The sequence below is a fragment of the Urocitellus parryii genome, chromosome 1 (genome assembly GCF_045843805.1).
Source record: "Urocitellus parryii isolate mUroPar1 chromosome 1, mUroPar1.hap1, whole genome shotgun sequence".
Classification (NCBI taxonomy): Eukaryota; Metazoa; Chordata; class Mammalia; order Rodentia; family Sciuridae; genus Urocitellus; species Urocitellus parryii.
This window is the reverse complement of record NC_135531.1, coordinates 181,040,837-181,059,524: the sequence shown is the minus strand read 5'-3', so window position 1 is coordinate 181,059,524 and position 18,688 is coordinate 181,040,837. Positions and strand designations below refer to the sequence as shown.

Here is an 18,688-nt window from a genome sequence, read left to right as displayed (position 1 = left end):
CTCCTATATTATGAATAGTTTCCTATTTAAAAATATTTGAAAATTAATTACAATTGGAATTATTAATAATACTTTGAATTATTTAGTGTGGAAAAATGGCAAAATAATGTTGAAATTATATTCATGGAAGAGAGTGAAGGTAACTATATTATAGATCATTAAAAAGAAAACACATTGTCACATGCTCTGCATGGAGTTTCAGTAGGTGAGGGGATGCCTGATGAGGACCTGAGGACAAGCCCTGCACGTCACGCCCAGACCCTGGGCTGCAGACCTCCACACCTGAACTGGTGTGGAGGTGCACTCTGCTCAGAAATGAGTAAACATTTGAGAAAAACATGAGTGACTTTCCTCTCCAGGGAAAGCAACTGCAAAATACAAATAAAAATGGTGCATATGAATATATAAAGTAATTGCATTAACTCTGTTTTCTTTCCACTTTTATCTCTTTATTGTCCCAGTCATCCTGAATTTTCAATGAATGGATAATTCCACCATGGTAACTGAATTTCTCCTCCTGGGCTCTCCTGATGGCTGGGATCTGAGTTTCCTTTATTTCACAGTATTCCCAATGACCTACTTGGGTACCTTGTTAGGGAACCTTCTCATCATCACTGTCACCACTGCTGACCAGAACCTGCACACACCCATGTACTTCTTCCTCAGGAATCTGTCCATCTTGGACATGTGCTTCATTTCCATCACTGTCCCCAATGCGTGTGTCAACTCTCACTGGCAACAGGGCCATTTCAGTGGCTGGTTGTGCAACCCAGATCTTCCTGGTCATTTTTTGTGCAAGTGTTGAACTTCTGTTTCTCACCATCATGGCCTGGGACCGCTATGTGGCCATCTGCCAGCCCCTCCAGTACCCCCTCATCATGAACCCTCAATTTTGTGTCCGCATGACCCTGGCTTCATTGCTCAGTGGTCTGCTCTATGCAGGTGTGCACACAGGGAACACATTTCGGCTGTCCTTCTGCCAGTCAAATGTGGTCCATCAGTTCTTCTGTGATGTCCCCTCTCTGCTGAGGCTCTCCTGCTCTGACACCACCAGCAACAAGGTCCTTATTCTTGTCTCTGCTGTGGTCATTTGTGGTGGTTGCTTCCTTCTTATTGTCGTGTCATATTTTCGCATATTTTCTGCTGTGCTAAAATTTCCCACCAGAGCCCCAGGGAAGGCCTTCTCCACCTGCACCCCTCACATCCTTGTGGTGTCCATCTTCCTCAGTTCCATCACAGGTGTGTACCTGAGGTCCTCAGCAACCTCTGACACACTTGAGGACATGGTTCTCTCTGCCTTTTACACCATGGTTCCTCCCTTCCTGAATCCTCTCCTCTACAGTCTCAGGAACAAACAGGTAAAGGATGCTGTGAGGAGATTAATGGGAAGATAGTTGTTCTCAGGGAAATGATAAAGATGCTTTTCAGTACTATTATTATTTCACTGTTTGAGGTTCTTAATTAGAGATCATGCTCTTCATAGCTGGGCTTCAGAAGTCATACTGCTTACTCTAATGTCACCTTATTGGGTCCTGGGTACTTCAACTTGTAAAATAATTTTTGTTTTAATTTTTTGCCATCATTTCTATTTATTCTTCATAAAATGTATAATGTTAGCAAATGCATCTTTAATTAATGAGTATAATTCAAGTTGTGTGCTATAATCATTTGAGATTATATCTGTTTATGATTCACCAAATACTTTGTAGTTCTTCTATCAAAGTCACAGATGCAAACCTTACAAATTAATCATGAGAACAACCTGATATCATTTGATCATATTTTGTGATCTCATTTAGTGATGTGTGAAATAAATCTGGAAGATCTCTGGTACACAATTGTGTCAATTTAAATACATTGGAAATACACAAAAATCAAATCCTAAAGAAGTTATAACCCAAAGTGTAGAGGGAATCATAGCAACATTTCTCTCCTTCTGGAACATAGAAAAATAGGATAGTTCTTGTCCATGAAGTAAACAGAGGGCCATGGTTACCAAACCCTGTGTCTTGACAGTCAAATCCATCCCCTGGGGAAGCCACATTGCCTTCCTAGGCCATGTTGGATGCCAGTCTTTTTTATGTCCATGATTGACCCAGAGATGGGGACCAAACCCTGGGGCTAAGTTGCAAGTGAGCATTCAGATGGTTGTCTCCCTCATGTAACTTAATGTAATATTTAAGACATCTGTCATGTCTTATAAAAATGAAATGACAGACAATAATAATCTGACCTAAGTGTCTCCCCTATGTCAACTGTAAGTATGTAATGTAAGCCTGTATCTGCACCTGTCCTTTAATGCCTTTTGCAGGCTTTCATCCTCTCACACAGGTTATCTCTTTTCATATTTTGGTGTCCCAACTGGTATGTGTTTTGCTAGTTATTAATTACAACTCACATATTCTCACTGTCAATGTATCTAGAAATTTTAATATAACAAAATAAGAAGAAAAGAGTTCATACAAATTGCAGGCAATGCATCAAACTTCAAATTCTGAGAACAGTTTTTCTTTTTACCAGTTCACTAATAAGAAAATAATGGACAAAAATATAAATGTATGTATTACCTAGGAAAACACAAAAGTCTAAATATAGGTGATTAATGAATAACAGAGTCTCTTAATGTTGCAGACAAGGGAATACTTGTAGTAGGAATCAATGAGCACCCAGATAATCAGCAGGAAGCCTTGACCTGATATCACATGATCCAACCAAAACACAGGCTCCATCCACTGTGTCCATGAGGACTGGGTCTCACTGCTATAATATCCTTGATAGAGCAGAATGACCTGAAGAGCACCACAGATGAATTCTGCAACCTCCAACTTTTCATGCATTTCCTCGCCAACTATATCCATGAATCCTAATGAGTGGCATTCAAAATCTTGCATGAATTGAGGTGACAAGCAAATTAAGTTTAACTTTAATATATAAAGTTGGAAAAAAAGTAAATAGCATACACTAGTCCTATTGAGAGACATCCATCTTGGTGAAAGTCATTAGATTTTTAACTTGTGTTTTAAGATGTTTTATACCCAAAAAGCTGGTTGCAGAGGAGATGCAAATAACTAAATATTGGTACAAAGACCATATGGAATCCTATATCTGATGTCAAATTATTCAAAGCCCTGAAGATAACTTCCTGGGGACAAAAAAAGGAGAACATCAGTTAAAAATAGATAATAGCAGCAGCTAATTATTAAGATATTTCTTTCACACATAAAATAAGGTATTGTCTTAATCTATTTTCTGTGGTTATTCTCTGGGATTACCAAATTGAATACATTAAAGAAGATGAAAATATGAAATATTATTTTTTGCTCAAATTAAGTCTAATGTTCTGAAAAGGGACCATGCCATGAAATATGAATTCCAATTTCAGTATCTGCACATCATATTTCAACCTAGTTATGTTAATTTTAACAGAATGAAACATTTGTGTGTACATTGTTGATTTTTAAAATAATCAATGTTAATGAAAAGATTTTCACTTTTATTTTTTTTTTATTTTATTTTTTTTTAATTATTTTTTTCTTTTTTTATTGTTGGTCGTTCAAAACATTACATAGTTCTTAATACATCATATTTCACAGTTTGATTCAAGTGGGTTATGAACTCCCAATTTTACCCCATATACAGATTGCTGTATCACATCAGTTACCCTTCCATTGATTGACATATTGCCTTTCTAGTGTCTGATGTATTCTGCTGTCTGTCTTATTCTCTACTATCCCCCCTCCCCTCCCCTCCCCTCCCCTCCCCTTTTCTCTCTCTACCCCTTCTACTGTAAATCATTTCTTCCATTTGTATTATCTTGTCTTACCCCTCCTTTCCTCTTATATGTCATTTTGTATAACCCTGAGGATCACCTTCCATTTCCATGCGATTTCCCTTCTCACTTCCTTTCCCTCCCACCTCTCACCCCTGTTAATGTAAATCTTCTTCTCAAGCTCTTCGTCCCTACCCTGTCCTTGTTTACTCCCCTTATATCAAAGGAGTCATTTGGTATTTGTTTTTTAAAGATTGACTAGCTTCACTTAGCATAATCTGCTCTAATGCCATCCATTTCCCTCCAAATTCTATGATTTTGTCATTTTTTAATGCAGAGTAATACTCCATTGTGTATAAATGCCACATTTTTTTATCCATTCATCTACTGAAGGGCATCTAGGCTGATTCCACAATCTTGCTATCGTGAATTGTGCTGCTATGAACATCGATGTAGCAGTGTCCCTGTAGCATGCTCTTGTTAGGTCTTTAGGGAATAGACCGAGAAGGGGAATAGCTGGGTCAAATGGTGGTTCCATTCCCAGCTTTCCAAGAAATCTCCATACTGCTTTCCAAATTGCCTGCACCAATTTGCAGTCCCACCAGCAATGAACAAGAGTGCCCTTTTCCCCCGCATCCTCTCCAGCACTTATTGTTGTTTGACTTCCTAATGGCTGCCAGTCTTACTGGAGTGAGATGGTATCTTAGGGTAGTTTTGATTTGCATTTCTCTGACTGCTAGCGATGGTGAGCATTTTTTCATGTACTTATTGATTGATTGTATGTCCTCCTCTGAGAAGTGTCTGTTCAGGTCCTTTGCCCATTTATTGATTGGGTTATTTGTTATCTTATTGTCTAATTTTTTGAGTTCTTTATATATTCTGGTTATTAGGGCTCTATCTGAAGTGTGTGGAGTGAAGATTTGTTCCCAGGATGTAGGCTCCCTGTTTATCTCTCTTATTGTTTCTTTTGCTGAGAAAAAACTTTTTAGTTTGAGTAAGTCCCATTTGTTGATTCTAGTTGTTAACTCTTGCACTATGGGTGTCCTATTGAGGAATTTGGAGCCTGATCCCACAGTATGTAGATCATAACCAACTTTTTCTTCTATCAGATGCCGTGTCTCTGATTTAATATCAAGCTCCTTGATCCATTTTGAGTTAACTTTTGTGCATGGCGAGAGATAGGGATTCAGATTCATTTTGATGCAAATGGATTTCCAGTTTTCCCAGCACCATTTGTTGAAGATGCTATCCTTCCTCCATTGCATGCTTTTAGCCCCTTTATCAAATATAAGATAGTTGTAGTTTTGTGGATTGGTTACTGTGTCCTCTATTCTGTACCATTGGTCCACTCGCCTGTTTTGGTACCAGTACCATGCTGTTTTTGTTACTATTGCTCTGTAGTATAGTTTGAAGTCTGGTATCGCTATACCGCCTGATTCACACTTCCTGCTTAGTATTGTTTTTGCTATTCTGGGTCTTTTATTATTCCATATGAATTTCATGATTCTTTTATCTATTTCTACAAGAAGTGCTGTTGGGATTTTGATTGGCATTGCATTGAACTTATAGAGAACTTTTGGTAATATCGCCATTTTGATGATGTTAGTTCTGCCTATCCATGAGCAGGGTATATTTTTCCATCTTCTAAGGTCTTCTTCTATATCTTTCTTTAGGGATCTGTAATTTTCATTGTATAAATCTTTCACCTATTTTGTTAGGTTGATTCCCAGGTATTTTATTTTTTTGGGGGATATTGTGAATGGAGTAGTTGTCCTCATTTCCGTTTCAGAGTGTTTGTCGCTGATATACAGGAATGCCTTTGATTTATGCGTGTTGATCTTATATCCTGCCACTTTGCTGAATTCATTTATTAGCTCTAATAGCTTCTTTGTGGACCCTTTTGGGTCTGCTAGGTATAGAATCATATCATCTGCAAATAGTGATAATTTAAGTTCTTCTTTTCCTATTTTTATGCCTTTAATTTCTTTCATCTATCTAATTGCTCTGGCCAGTGTTTCGAGGACTATGTTGAACAGAAGTGGTGAGAGAGGGCATCCCTGTCTTGTACCAGATCTTAGAGGGAATGCCTTCAATTTTTCTCCATTCAGAATGATGCTGGCCTGTGGCTTATCATAGATTGCTTTTACAATGTTGAGGTATGATCCAGTAATCCCTAATTTTTCTAGAGTTTTGAACATAAAGGGATGCTGTACTTTGTCGAATGCTTTTTCTGCATCTATCGAGATGATCATATGGTTCTTATTTTTAAGTCTATTGATTTGGTGAATAACATTTATTGATTTCCGTATATTGAACCAGCCTTGCATCCCAGGGATGAATCCTACTTGATCATGGTGTATAATTTTTTTGATATGTATTTGAATCCGATTCGCCAGAATTTTATTAAGGATTTTTGCATCAAGGTTCATTAGAGATATTGGTCTGTAGTTTTCTTTCTTTGAAGTGTCTTTGTCTGGTTTCGGAATCAGGGTGATGTTGGCCTCGTACAATGAATTTGGAAGTTCTCCCTCTTTTTCTATTTCCTGAAATAGCTTGAAAAGTATTGGTGTTAGTTCCTCTTTAAAGGTTTTGTAAAACTCTGCTGTATACCCATCTGGTCCTGGGCTTTTCTTAGTTGGTAATCTTTTGATGGTTTCTTCTATTTCTTCTATTGTTATTGGTCTGTTTAGGTTGTCTATATCCTCCTGACTCAATCTGGGCAGATCATAAGACTTAAGGAATTTATCTATGCCTTCACTATCTTCTATTTTATTGGAGTATAAGGATTCAAAATAATTTCTGATTATCTTCTGTATTTCTGAAGTGTCTGTTGTGATATTGCCTTTTTCATCCCGTATGCTAGTAATTTGGGTTCTCTCTCTTTTTCTCTTCGTTAGCATGGCTAAGGGTCTGTCAATTTTATTTATTTTTTCAAAGAACCAACTTTTAGTTTTGTCAATTTTTTCAATTGTTTCTTTTGTTTCAATTTCATTAATTTCAGCTCTGATTTTAATAATTTCTTGCCTTCTACTTCTTTTGCTGTTGTTTTGCTCTTCTTTTTCTAGGATTTTGAGATGAAGTATGAGATCATTTATTTGTTGGTTTTTTCTTTTTTTGAGGAATGAACTCCAAGCAATGAATTTTCCTCTTAGAACTGCTTTCAATGTGTCCCATAGATTCCGATATGTTGTGTCTGTGTTTTCATTTAACTCTAGGAAGTTTTTAATTTCCTCCTTGATGTCTTCTAAAACCCATTGATCATTCAGCAACCTATTGTTCATTCTCCAAGTGATGCTTGATTTTTCCTTCCTTCTTTTATCATTGATTTTCAGTTTCATTCCATTATGATCAGATAAGATGCATGGTATTATCTCTACCCCTTTATATTGTATAAGAGTTGCCCTGTGACATAATATATGGTCTATTTTTGAGAAGGTTCCATGTGCTGCTGAGAAAAAAGTGTAACTACTTGATGTTGGGTGGTATAGTCTATATATGTCAATTAAGTCTAGGTTGTTAATTGTGTTGTTGAGTTCTATAGTTTCCTTATTTAACTTTTGTTTGGTAGATCTGTCGAGTGGTGAGAGAGGTGAGTTGAAGTCTCCCATGATTATTGTATGGTGGTCTATTAGACTCTTGAACTTGAGAAGAGTTTGCTTGATGAACACAGCTGCACCATTATTTGGGGCATATATATTTATTATTGTTATGTCTTGTTGGTGTATGGTTCCCTTGAGCAGTATGAAGTGTCCTTCTTTATCCCTTTTGATTAACTTTGGCTTGAAATCTATTTTATTAGATATGAGTATGGACACTCCTGCTTGTTTCCTCAGTCCATATGAGTGGTATGATTTTTCCCAACCTTTCACCTTCAGTCTATGAATATCTTTTCCTATCAGATGGGTCTCCTGTAGGCAGCATATTGTTGGGTCTTGTTTTGTGATCCATTCTACTAGCCTGTGTCTCTTAATTGGTGAGTTTAAGCCATTAACATTTAGGGTTATTATTGAGATATGGTTTGTTCTTCTAGCCATATTTTTTTACTAATGTTACTAAACCTGATTTGTTATCCTCTTTGACTACTTTCCCCCCTTTACTGTCCTACCTCCCATAGTTGGTTTTCAATGTTATTTTCCATTTCCTCTTCCTGTAATGTTTTGCCAAGGATTTTTTGAAGAGATGGTTTTCTAGCTGCGAATTCTTTTAACTTTTGTTTATCGTGGAAGGTTTTAATTTCATCTTCTATCCTGAAGCTTAATTTCACCGGATACACGATTCTTGGTTGGAACCCATTTTCTTTCAGTGTTTGAAATATGTTATTCCAGGATCTTCTAGCTTTCAGAGTCTGTGTTGAGAGATCAGCTGTTATCCTGATTGGTTTACCCCTAAATGTAATCTGCTTTCTTTCTCTTGCAGCTTTTAAAATTCTCTCCTTATTCTGTATGTTGGACATCTTCATTATAATGTGTCTAGGTGTGGATCTCTTATGATTTTGCACATTCGGCGTCCTGTAGGCTTCTAGGATTTGGGATTCTGTCTCATTCTTCAAGTCTGGGAAGTTTTCTTGTATTATTTCACTGAATAGACTGTTTATTCCTTTGGTATGGAGCTCTGTGCCTTCCTGTATCCCAATGACTCTTAAATTTGGTCTTTTGATATTGTCCCATAATTCTTGGATGTTCTGCTCATGGTTTCTTAGCAGTCTTGCTGAGCTGTCTATGTTCTTTTCCAGTTGAAATACTTTGTCTTCATTGTCTGATGTTCTCTCTTCTAAGTGATCTACTCTGCTGGTAGTATTCTCAACTGAGTTTTTAAGTTGGTTTACTGTTTCCTGCATTTCTAGGATTTCTATTTGTTTGTTTTTTATTACCTCTATCTCCCTGTGAAATTGATCTTTTACTTCCTGGATTTGTTTGTCGATGTGATCTTTCATTGTCTGATTTTGCTGTCTCATGTCTTCCTTGAGACTCCAGATCATCTGAAGCATATATATCCTCAACTGTTTATCTGACATTCCATCTGTTGCAGCTATTACCTCTTCTAAAGTTGAGTTGACCTGCATTGCTTGTGGTCCTTTCTTTCCTTTTCTTTTCATACTGTTCACGTTTCTTTCTGCTTAGTGCAACTGTTGTGTTTTTGATTTTTACCCCCTATTTATCTATATTGCTCTTGTATAGTTGGGAAGTCTCCCTTGCAGGGCCGGTAGTGGCTCTGCTCCTCCTCTAATTAGGGTGATCTGTCTACCCCGCTAATCGGTCGCAGGTCTGACCCCCCTGCGGGCACGGGTGGCGACTCTGCTCTGCCCCCACTTCAATTGTGGTGACGTAACTACCACGCCCTGGGGTCGTTGGTCCTGGTCTGGATGTGGGTGGCGGTTCTGCTGGGTCCCCACACCAATTGGTGTGACTTGTCTACCGCGCTGGCAGGCCTCTAGGCCGGTAGGTCGCAGTTCTGCACAGCCCCCACTCCCAATGGGGGTACCTGACTACCTCTCCAACGGGTCGCTGAGCCCCCTGCGGACCCGGGCGGCGACCCTGCTCCACCCCCACTCCAACCAGTGTGACGCGACTGCCTCGGTGTTGCGTGTCCACCACGCTGGCAAGCTACCTGGCCTGTCTTTCCAGTGGGCCGCAAGTCTGCCTGCCCTGCTTGCTCAGATGGCAGCTCTGCACAGCCCCTACTCCAAATGAGGTTGTGCCTCCCAGGGGAGCCCTGATGGCGGAGGCTGACTACCGGTTCGGGTGGGGCGGGCCAAACCCCTCGGGTGTCAGCCGCTTGCAAAAGTGGCCGCTGGCCTCAGGACTCGACTTCTGCACCCTCCGTGGGGCCACCTGTGGAGCCAGGTAGCTGTGGCCACGTGGTTAGGACCCGGGCAGGTGAGGTGGCTGCTCCCAGAGCGAGCTCTAGGCCTCCCAGGGGAGCCCTGATGGCGGAGGCTGACTGCCGGTTCGGGCGGGGCAGGCTAAACCGCTCGGGTGTCAGCCGCTTGCAAAAGAGGCCGCTGGTTTCAGGACTCGACTTCTGCACCCACTGCGGGGCCACCCGTGGAGCCAGGTAGCTGTGGTCGCGTGGTTAGGAACCGGCCGCGTGTTTAGGAGCCGGGCGGGTGAGGCTGCTGCTCCCAGAGCGAGCTCTGTGCCTCCCAGGGAAGCCCTGATGGCGGAGGCTGACTGCCGTTTCTGGCGGGGCGGGCCAAACCGCTCGGGTCTCAGCCGCTTGCAAATGTGGCCGCTGGCCTCAGGACTCTACTTCTGCACCCGCCGTGGGGCCACCTGTGGAGCCAGGTAGCTGTGGCCACGTGGTTAGGACCCGGGCGGGTGAAGTGGCTGCTCCCAGAGCGAGCTCTAGGCCTCCCAGGGGAGCCCTGATGGCGGAGGCTGACTGCCGTTTCTGGCGGGGCGGGCCAAACCCCTCGGGTGTCAGCCGCTTGCAAATGTGGCCGCTGGCCTCAGGACTCGACTTCTGCACCCGCCGCTGGGCCACCTGTGGAGCCGGTTAACTGTGGCCGCGTGATTAGGAACCGGGCAGGTGAGGCTGCTGCTCCCAGAGCGAGCTCTAGGCCTCCCGGGGGAGCCACTTGCCGAGCAGCTGATGGCTGGGGGACTATACCTCTGTGCCCGAGAGGCTGTCCAAGATCCACTTCTCTGGGACGAACTGTCACTTTCAATAAACCTACCAGTTCATGGCTGCTCTCCTCTTAAGGGAATTATGCTAGAAGTTCCTCCATAGGTAGGCTGCATCTGTTCAGGTGGGTCTTTCTTATCCCGTTAAAGTGGAGACGTTGGAATCGCTGCTTCCTCGCCGGCCGCCATGTTGGATCCCCCCTCTCTGTTTTATCTTGAGACAAGACTTCACTAAGTGTCTCAGGACCTCACTAAGTAGCTGAGGGTGATTTTGAACTCATGATCTTCCTGCTTCAGCCTCTCCAGCTGCTGGTATTATAGGCATGAGCCACTGTGCCAGGCCTAGAGCAGTTTTTAAACTAGCACATCTGTTTTGAGAAGTGCAGTTCTTAGGAATCTCAGATGTTTCCCAGAACAAGGTCACCTCCTTAGAGTGCTGCATTACAGGCTGCCTCCTGTGGAATTGTGACTTGCACCCATGCATTTACTAAAATGCTCCTCTATGCCAGTCTGGATGCTCCAAAAGGTAATTATAAGGGGCTCTGAGGTATTTATTATCCAGTGACTCTGTGGCAGTCCATTGGAAAAAAATTCTTTGTGGTCCTGATACCTGCAATAGTTATTCATCTTTTCCTTGTATTTTAACATCAAATCCTACAGCCTTGTGGACTTATATTTTATTTTTGCCTTTAGTGTCAGAAAGCTCATCACGATTTTTCCTTCTTTCTTAAGTTTTAGACGTTCATTGTTATTTTCTAGGTTTGGCTATATTAATGTCTAACAAATACAAGACAGGAGGAAAAAAAAAACCAAATTAAGTGTAAATGAATCTATAACATGAAGAAAGAAACTGCCAACTTGGAATTCTGTCCTGGAGGCTCCTTCTCTGCAGGAGGGATCAGGCAGACATCCAGTTTCTGCCTGCTCTTGCTAGCTGCTGGCACATCTTGACAGTGTAGCCCTCCTGCGGGGTTAGGAGGGCCCAGCCAGGTGGTGAGCTTAGTGCATTGGGCTGCTCGCCTGGACCCCAGGCCTTCTAGGAAAGCTAGCTATACTTCTACCTTGAACTTATTTTTTTTTAAGAAAAGAATAGCTCTCCGTTTAGTTAAGATTTCGTTTTTACTTCTACATGGTTTCACAAGCTTTCAGGATATACTTTTGCACACATTTTACCACATTTAAAACTTAAGCCTGTGTAAATGGTGGTTTTCAACTTTAAATTTGGGTTGCACATTGCTCACGTAGAGAAAGCCTTCTGGCCTCCTTTCACTGACAGTGATGGCTGCTTGTTTCTCTGCCTATTATTGTCTACTAGGCACAGGCTGTCCCTTAGATCAGGGTTTTAAACACCCCACACAGACTCCAGGGCGCTGCAGAAGGATGGAGGAACCAGGCACTGAGTTCTGAGTATGCGCAGAAAGGTCTGCAGGAGCCACATTGCAGGGCCGTGGGTGCGCATGCGTGCTGGTGAGCGCGGAATAGGCGCTGCCTTGGATAGAGTCCCTTGGCTAGAGTCCCTTCCTGTGCAGGTTCATGATCTTTCGCTTCCTGAGGTCATGTTTCAGGAAAATACTACATTTCGTTCAGGAGTTTTTCATCTGCGTTGATCAAGGTCATTAGTTTGTGGTCTTCTTTCCTTTACATGTGCTCCTCAGGTTTTGGTTAGGCTGAGTCTGGGTGCCTCCCCCCGTGCCAATCAGCTCCTCTCTGTTGTCACCCAAACACTACGCAAGACCAGCCTGGAGGCAGAGGAGATTGTGTGGGCTCAGGGTCTCAGAAGGCCAGTCAAGGTCCGTGGCTCCTTGCTCTGAGGTGAGGGAGCATCATGGGGGAAGAGTGTGGTGCAGGGAAGCTGCCCAGCCAGGGCGACCAGCAAGCAGGGAGAGGGAGAGCCAGGAGACCCAGGGAGACCCAGGGAGACCCAGCAACGCAATACCCATGGCCATGACCAGCACCCCAGGGGCACATCACCCCATGGCCACACCCCCCCCAACACCCCCTCCCAATCCTTCCAAAGTGTCAGCCCTTTCAATGGTTTTAGCCTCTGATTAGGTTGCCACTCTCATAATCTAATCATTTCACCTGGAAACCTTCTTGCCCTAAGAGAGGAGGTTTTGGGGGACACAATACATCCTAACCATAACACCCCCTCTTTATATGGTAGAATAATTTGAAGAGCATTAACATGAGTTCTTTTTAAGGTAAGGATCTGGTAGAATTCAACTGACAATCCTGGGCTTCTCTTTGTTGAAAGGATTTTTATTACTGATTCAATCGAATTGCTATTGGTTGGTTTAGGTTTTCTATGTCCTCTTGGTTCAATTTGGGTAGCTTACTTTGAAATTTTGATTAAAATTTTATTGTTCTAACCGTCATTGGTATGTAGAACTTGCATTATCAGATAGAATACATCCTTTTGTAAGGTATGGCGTATTTTCTCTGTCCATGGAACATGATGTGGAGTCTTACATGTCCCTGGTGGATTTGGTGTCACTAGTTTCCAATCAATGGTGGGAAAACTTTGTAAAGAAGGAAATGTGAGCTATGGAAAAAAATTATCTATGTTCACAGGAAGAAAGCACTCCTCTTCATTCTTATAATATTTTGAAAAATCTATGTGAAATTCATGATCAAATCTATGAAGACCCTGCATTTATTATAAGCAAATAAGATAGTTTCACACTGTATTATATATGCTTAGGAGTAATGGGAAAGGAAGGAAGCTTAAAAGGGAACAAACAGAAGAGAAATAGAAATGGAGAAAGAGGAAAAGGGGCAAGAATCGGGAAGTTCGAAATTAAATCATCCAACAAATATTTATTTCACACCAGCTTACTGAAACCTTTCCCAAAAGCATATTATATATGCTTAGGAGTAATGGGGAAGGAAGGAAGCTTAATAGGGGACAAACAGAAGAGAAATAGAAATGGAGAAAGAGGAAAAGGGGCAAGAATAGGGAAGTTCGAAATTAAATCATCCAACAAATATTTATTTCACACCAGCTTACTGAAACCTTTCCCAAAAATCCCTGGAGTTACCCACTTGTCAGTGACTTCATCACAGGGTGATGTGTCCTCTTGCGGTGGGGATGTTGAGGCTGTGGATCTCACAGTACCTACCCACTGTGCATTTTCAGTCCCTTGTGGGAAGTCACTCTGCACGTGACTAATGCCTGCTGCTGTCCAGGTGATGGAGATGGCCATGTCATGGATCTTTATCTTCTGCAGGGCCTCCAGGCCCTGGCCAGGAGTCTCCTGAGAGCTCCCTTCACGTCCTTATTCCTCAGGGTGTAGATGAAGGGATTGAGGGTGGGTGTGATTATGGAGTAGAAGAGGGAGATGAACTTGCCCTGCTCTTGGGAATAGCTGGAGGGGGCTGTAGATATATGTAGATGGAAGGCAGGTAGAAGAGGGAGACCACCACCAGGTGGGAGGAACAGGTCCCAAAGGCCTTGTGCCGTCCCTTGGAGGACTGGATCCTGAGCACAGCCCGGGCAATGAAGCCATAGGAGAGGAGGATGAGAGCCAGGGGGACCAGCACAAAGAAGGCCACCAGAATGGCCAGTGTGGTGTCATTTACAGCCGTGTCCGCACACGACAGCTTGATCATAGCTGGCACCTCACAGAAGAAGTTGTTCAGCACCTGCTGCCCGCAGAAGGGCAGCTGAACTGTCAGGACCACTTGAACGAGGGAGTTGCCAAAGCCACTGAGCCAGGCCACAGCCACAAGCTGCTGGCAGAGAGGGCGGTGCATGATAATGGCATACCGCAGGGGCTCACAGATGGCCACGTAACGGTCCAGGGCCATGGCAGCCAGGACAATGCACTCGGTGCACCCCAGCCAGTGGAAAATGGCATACTGCACGGTGCAGCCACCGTAGCTGGTGGTCTTCCTGGAGCTGCCCATGTTGGCCAGTATCTGGGGGACCGTGGTGGTCGTGTAGCACAGGTCCAGGAAGGACAGGTGGCTGAGGAAGATGTACATGGGGCTCTGCAACTGGGCATCCAGCCGAGACACCAGGATGATGGAAATGTTTCCCAGCATGGCCAGAATGTAGGATACCAGGAGGACCACGAAGAGAGGAAGTTCTAGCCATGGTCTGTCAGAGACGCCCAGAAGGATGAAGTCCTTCGGAGGATCCCACAGGAAGCTCTGGTTGTCACTTCTCATGGTGAGGCATCTTGTGGCACCTGTGATGAGTCAAGAGAGTGGGAATGAATGAGTCCTGTCAGAAGGCAATGATCTTAGTACACCTGTCTGACCTTTCTGACCTCTGCAGACACTGCGACTGGGGGAGTCAGACAACTGCACCTGTGTCTTCACTTCCACTCCTTCTCTGTGACCTTGCCCATGCCTCCGCATGTTTCCAACATCAGTGTCTGCATCTGCTAAGATGGGGAGTAGAGCTTCAGGTGGACAAGGGACTGGGGTGAGTGAACGCACACATGACAGGTTTATTTGAGTTGGACTGCTTCAGTTCTTTGCAGACACACTCAGGGGAATTGTCCACTCTCAGGCTTTATCACTTTGTCTTTGGAGGTGGTGGTGGGAGACAGGAGGAAGGTGATAAACAAGACGGGCTTCATAAGCAGCTGGGGGCTCTGGGGGCTCAACTCTGGCTACAGGAGGTACCCATGCCGCTGTGGGGCACAGCACTCTCCCCTCCGCATAGCTCACTCGTTTTGGCAGTACCAGACTGCATGCGTACCTGGAGTGGAGCAGTCGAGACCTGTCACTTCAGCTCCAGGTTTGTCATGACCCCTGAGAGGCCCCCAAGCACAGAGTGTTGAGCAACCTGTGAAGACCAGCTCTGGAGGTGTTCAGTGAAAGATCAGCCTGCCTCCAAGCTCACAGTCCACATGTGACTTCTTTGCCAGTCTACTGTTCTCTCTCAGGAAGGAAGCAGTGAGGCTTCTGGATGACCTTGCTGTTTGGGGGTACCTGGGCTGCCCTGTGCTATGCATGGGCTCCCACTCATGGCCTTTGGTCCCCAACTCCTATCCTCTCCCAAGCACTGTGCCTTCAAGTTCATGATGGGCTTGCTATTGCTCCATGCTGAGAGTGGAAAGAAGTCAAACCCTCTATGTAGGTAATTTAGGGAGGATTAATTTTCAATTATGGAAAAGAAAGCTAGCGTATGACATTTCTATGACGGGAGAGTGGCTTTTCTGAAGTCACCATGGACAGGGTAAAAACTTGGGGGAGTAAAGGGGTACAGCTCACTGTTAGCACAAGGGCTTAGTCTCTGTGAGCCCCCAGTTCTATCCCCAGCATGCTCACAGGAGAAATCAAGACACTGGGGAAGAAAACGACCTCTGTGTTGGGTTCAGTTCTCTATGTAAAGTCTCTTGTCAAAACGGTACAATAAAGAAAATCTGAGAAGTCTCGACTGGCTGCATTTCTACCTTTCCCCTGGTCTTCTGTCCACAGTTAGAGCTTCCCCTTCTCAGTGTTGCCCTCCTTGCCCAGTCCCTGCTTTGCCCTCCTGGGTCTGACCTCCTGCTGTGGCTGCTGTGTTTGCTGCCTGCTGTGTCTGTGCACCAGGCCACTGCAGGGCCAGTGCCTGGCCAGTCCAGGGCAGGTGCTTCCCCAGGACTGATCTCCTTCCAAGAGGCCTTGTTCTCTGTTTCTCACTTGGAGCTCCAAGGTGCCTCTTTCCTTCCATCCTTGGAAGCTGTGCTGGAGCGAATCAGAATGGCTTCCCCTGCACTCCACATTTCCTCCTCAGCCTGCTCCAGTGCTGCAATTTCTAGCTCAGAGAGAGAAGCCGAGCCTCAAATGGGCCTCTGTGTTCCCCTGGGTGGGGCATGGGCCTGCTGGGTCCTCCCTGGTTGGGCAGCTCTGGCCAGGGGCAGCCCCTCTCTCAGTATCTGTTGGGGGCCACCCAAACCAGGAGGGGATTTTCATGTGTTTATTAGCACTGATGAGGGTACCATGCTTGCAGAGGCGCACGGGTGACATCCAGCGCCCTTTTCCCACACTCCCTACTTCCTTCCCCACCCCTCCTAATGGGTGTTCTGTTCAGGCCCACTCTTCAGCCTCAGGGAGAGGACATTGTTAGTCTTCTGTGCCTGACTGGTTTCACCTAACAGCACCCTCCAGTTACACCCACTTTGCTATGAACAGGAATTTGATGTTTTTTTTTCTTCTTTTTAAAACTTTAAAATTTGTTCTAATTAGTTATTCCTGACAGTTGCATGCATTTGACACATTGTACACAAATGGAGCACAACTTCTCACTGCTCTGGCTGTACATGGTTGAACAGGATTTCATTCTTTGTGGCTGAAGGACACCTTCTTGCGTTTCCTTCATTCCTCGCCATGGACACCTGGGCTCCTGGCTGTTGGGAGTTGTGCACAGTGAACAGGACAGATGTGCGGATACCCCCTGCATAAGAGCCTTTGCCTTTGGGCACACACTCAGGGCTGTGCTGGACCAAGGCAGATCTCTTTCAGTTCTTTGAGGGACCTGGCTGTTCCTCACTGTGGCCACACAAATTTATGCCCCACCAACAGGGTGGGAGGTGGTTCTTCTCTAATTCCTCCCCAGCAGGAACTTCTTCCCTTTTTGATTGTAGCCATTCTAACTGGCTGGGATGATGTACCTGTGCTTTTGGTTGGCATTACTTTAACAAAGGAGGTGTGGGGAGGCACACACACCACACACACACACACACCCTACCTGGGCACATGTGTGCACACACACAGAGACACCCCTACCTGGGCACACATACATACACACACACACAGCATACTTGGGCAGGTGTGTGCACACACACAGAGAAACCCCTACCTGGGTGCACACACACACATACACACATACATACACACACAACCTATGTTGGCATGTGTGTGTACACACAGAGACACTCCTACCTGGGCACACACACACACACATATACACACTCCTTATCAGAGCTCACAGACACATGCATATCCTACCTGGGCATGTGTGCACACACACACACACACACTCACATCTCTCCTGGGTGCACACAGAGAGACACAAGCTGGATAGGCACATGCATCCATACCACACCTGGGTGCACAGACACAAGGCCTAGGTGCCTGCACTCACATGTTCCCTATTTGGGCACACGTGCCCACCACCCCCACAGTTTCTCAACCTCACAGCATGACACTGTCCAGCCCTGGCCCTTTGTGCCCTGCATGGAATGCCTGGCTATCTGTCTTTTTTGACTTGGAGCTCTGCAGGAGGAGCCTCTGACCCCATTGGCCTTCTCTGTCTTCTCTCTGAACAAACACAGATCCCGCCAAGGTACAGCCTCTCTTGCTGCTCTAATAGCCGTCTCCCAGCCTGACTCAGTCCTGCTAGGGCGAGTCCTCCCGGACCCCTGTCTCCAGCTCTCATTTCCGTGTCCTACACATGCCTTCCTGACACCGTGGACTGGGTCATCCCACTTCCAACCTGGCTCCCAGCTCCAGCCAGTTCCCTGTTAGTGTGTGGCTCCTGTCACCCTCCCCCAGAGGTGTCGGGTGGCTTGCAGTGGTGTGCCAGTCCCCACTGCTGTTATGCAGTCCTCTGTGCAGACCCGTCAGCACTGCTGTGGTGAGTCCTGGTCCTGTGGGACGGGGACATCACAGGAGGCTCCTGCTACCCTCACTGAGTCAGGGACCAGCCCAGCTCCCTCACTATGCTCCTGGGCCGCTTGGGTTTGCCGTGAGATCCAACCTATAGCTGGTTCTCTGGGGACGCCCTGGCTTCCTTGCTCTGTCCCCCTTCCTTGTGAGGGCACTGGTGGAGCAGGATGAAGCTGTGGGGAGGGCTCAGGTCCCCATGTGCTTTGGTGGCCTCCCCCGGTCCAAGTGGTGTCCACAGAGCTGAATCAGCTGCCTGGTACATGACCATACTTCACTGTCTTCCTGCCCTCTGGCCCGGGACCTAGTGGCATCCAGCAGAGACCAGTGTCCATGCTGTCACCCTGCCAGCCTGTAGTGCATTGTGCAGGGCAGTGTGTCTGAGCTGAGGGCCAGCCATGTACCCTGTGGTTCCCTGGCATCTATAGAGGACAAGGTCGAGGATGCAGGCTCTATTGCAGCCGAAGGGGTCTCAGTGTGATGGGTGCAGGACCATGGTCACTGGAAATGCCCTACACATTCAGGACAATCCAGCCCATGCCCTGAGGAGGTCCTGGACCTTGCTCTCACCTGACCTGGCCCTCAGTCCAAGTGGAGAGGGGATTCAGCCTCAGCAGCACCTGTTCCCCCTCAGCAGGCTTGCTGGAAGGCGTGGGGCCTTCTGCAATCTCCTAGGCAGCAGGCGGGTGTGGGCTCA

General features: G+C 45.4%; 2 pseudogenes; one reads left to right on the top strand and one right to left on the bottom strand.

Moving 5' to 3' along the window:
- Positions 1–481: 481 nt before the first annotated feature.
- LOC144254737 (olfactory receptor 14C36-like) lies at positions 482–1,394 on the top strand (annotated as a pseudogene).
- Positions 1,395–13,606: 12,212 nt separating this feature from the next.
- On the bottom strand, positions 13,607–14,562 carry LOC144250507 (olfactory receptor 2B11-like; annotated as a pseudogene).
- Positions 14,563–18,688: the final 4,126 nt, after the last annotated feature.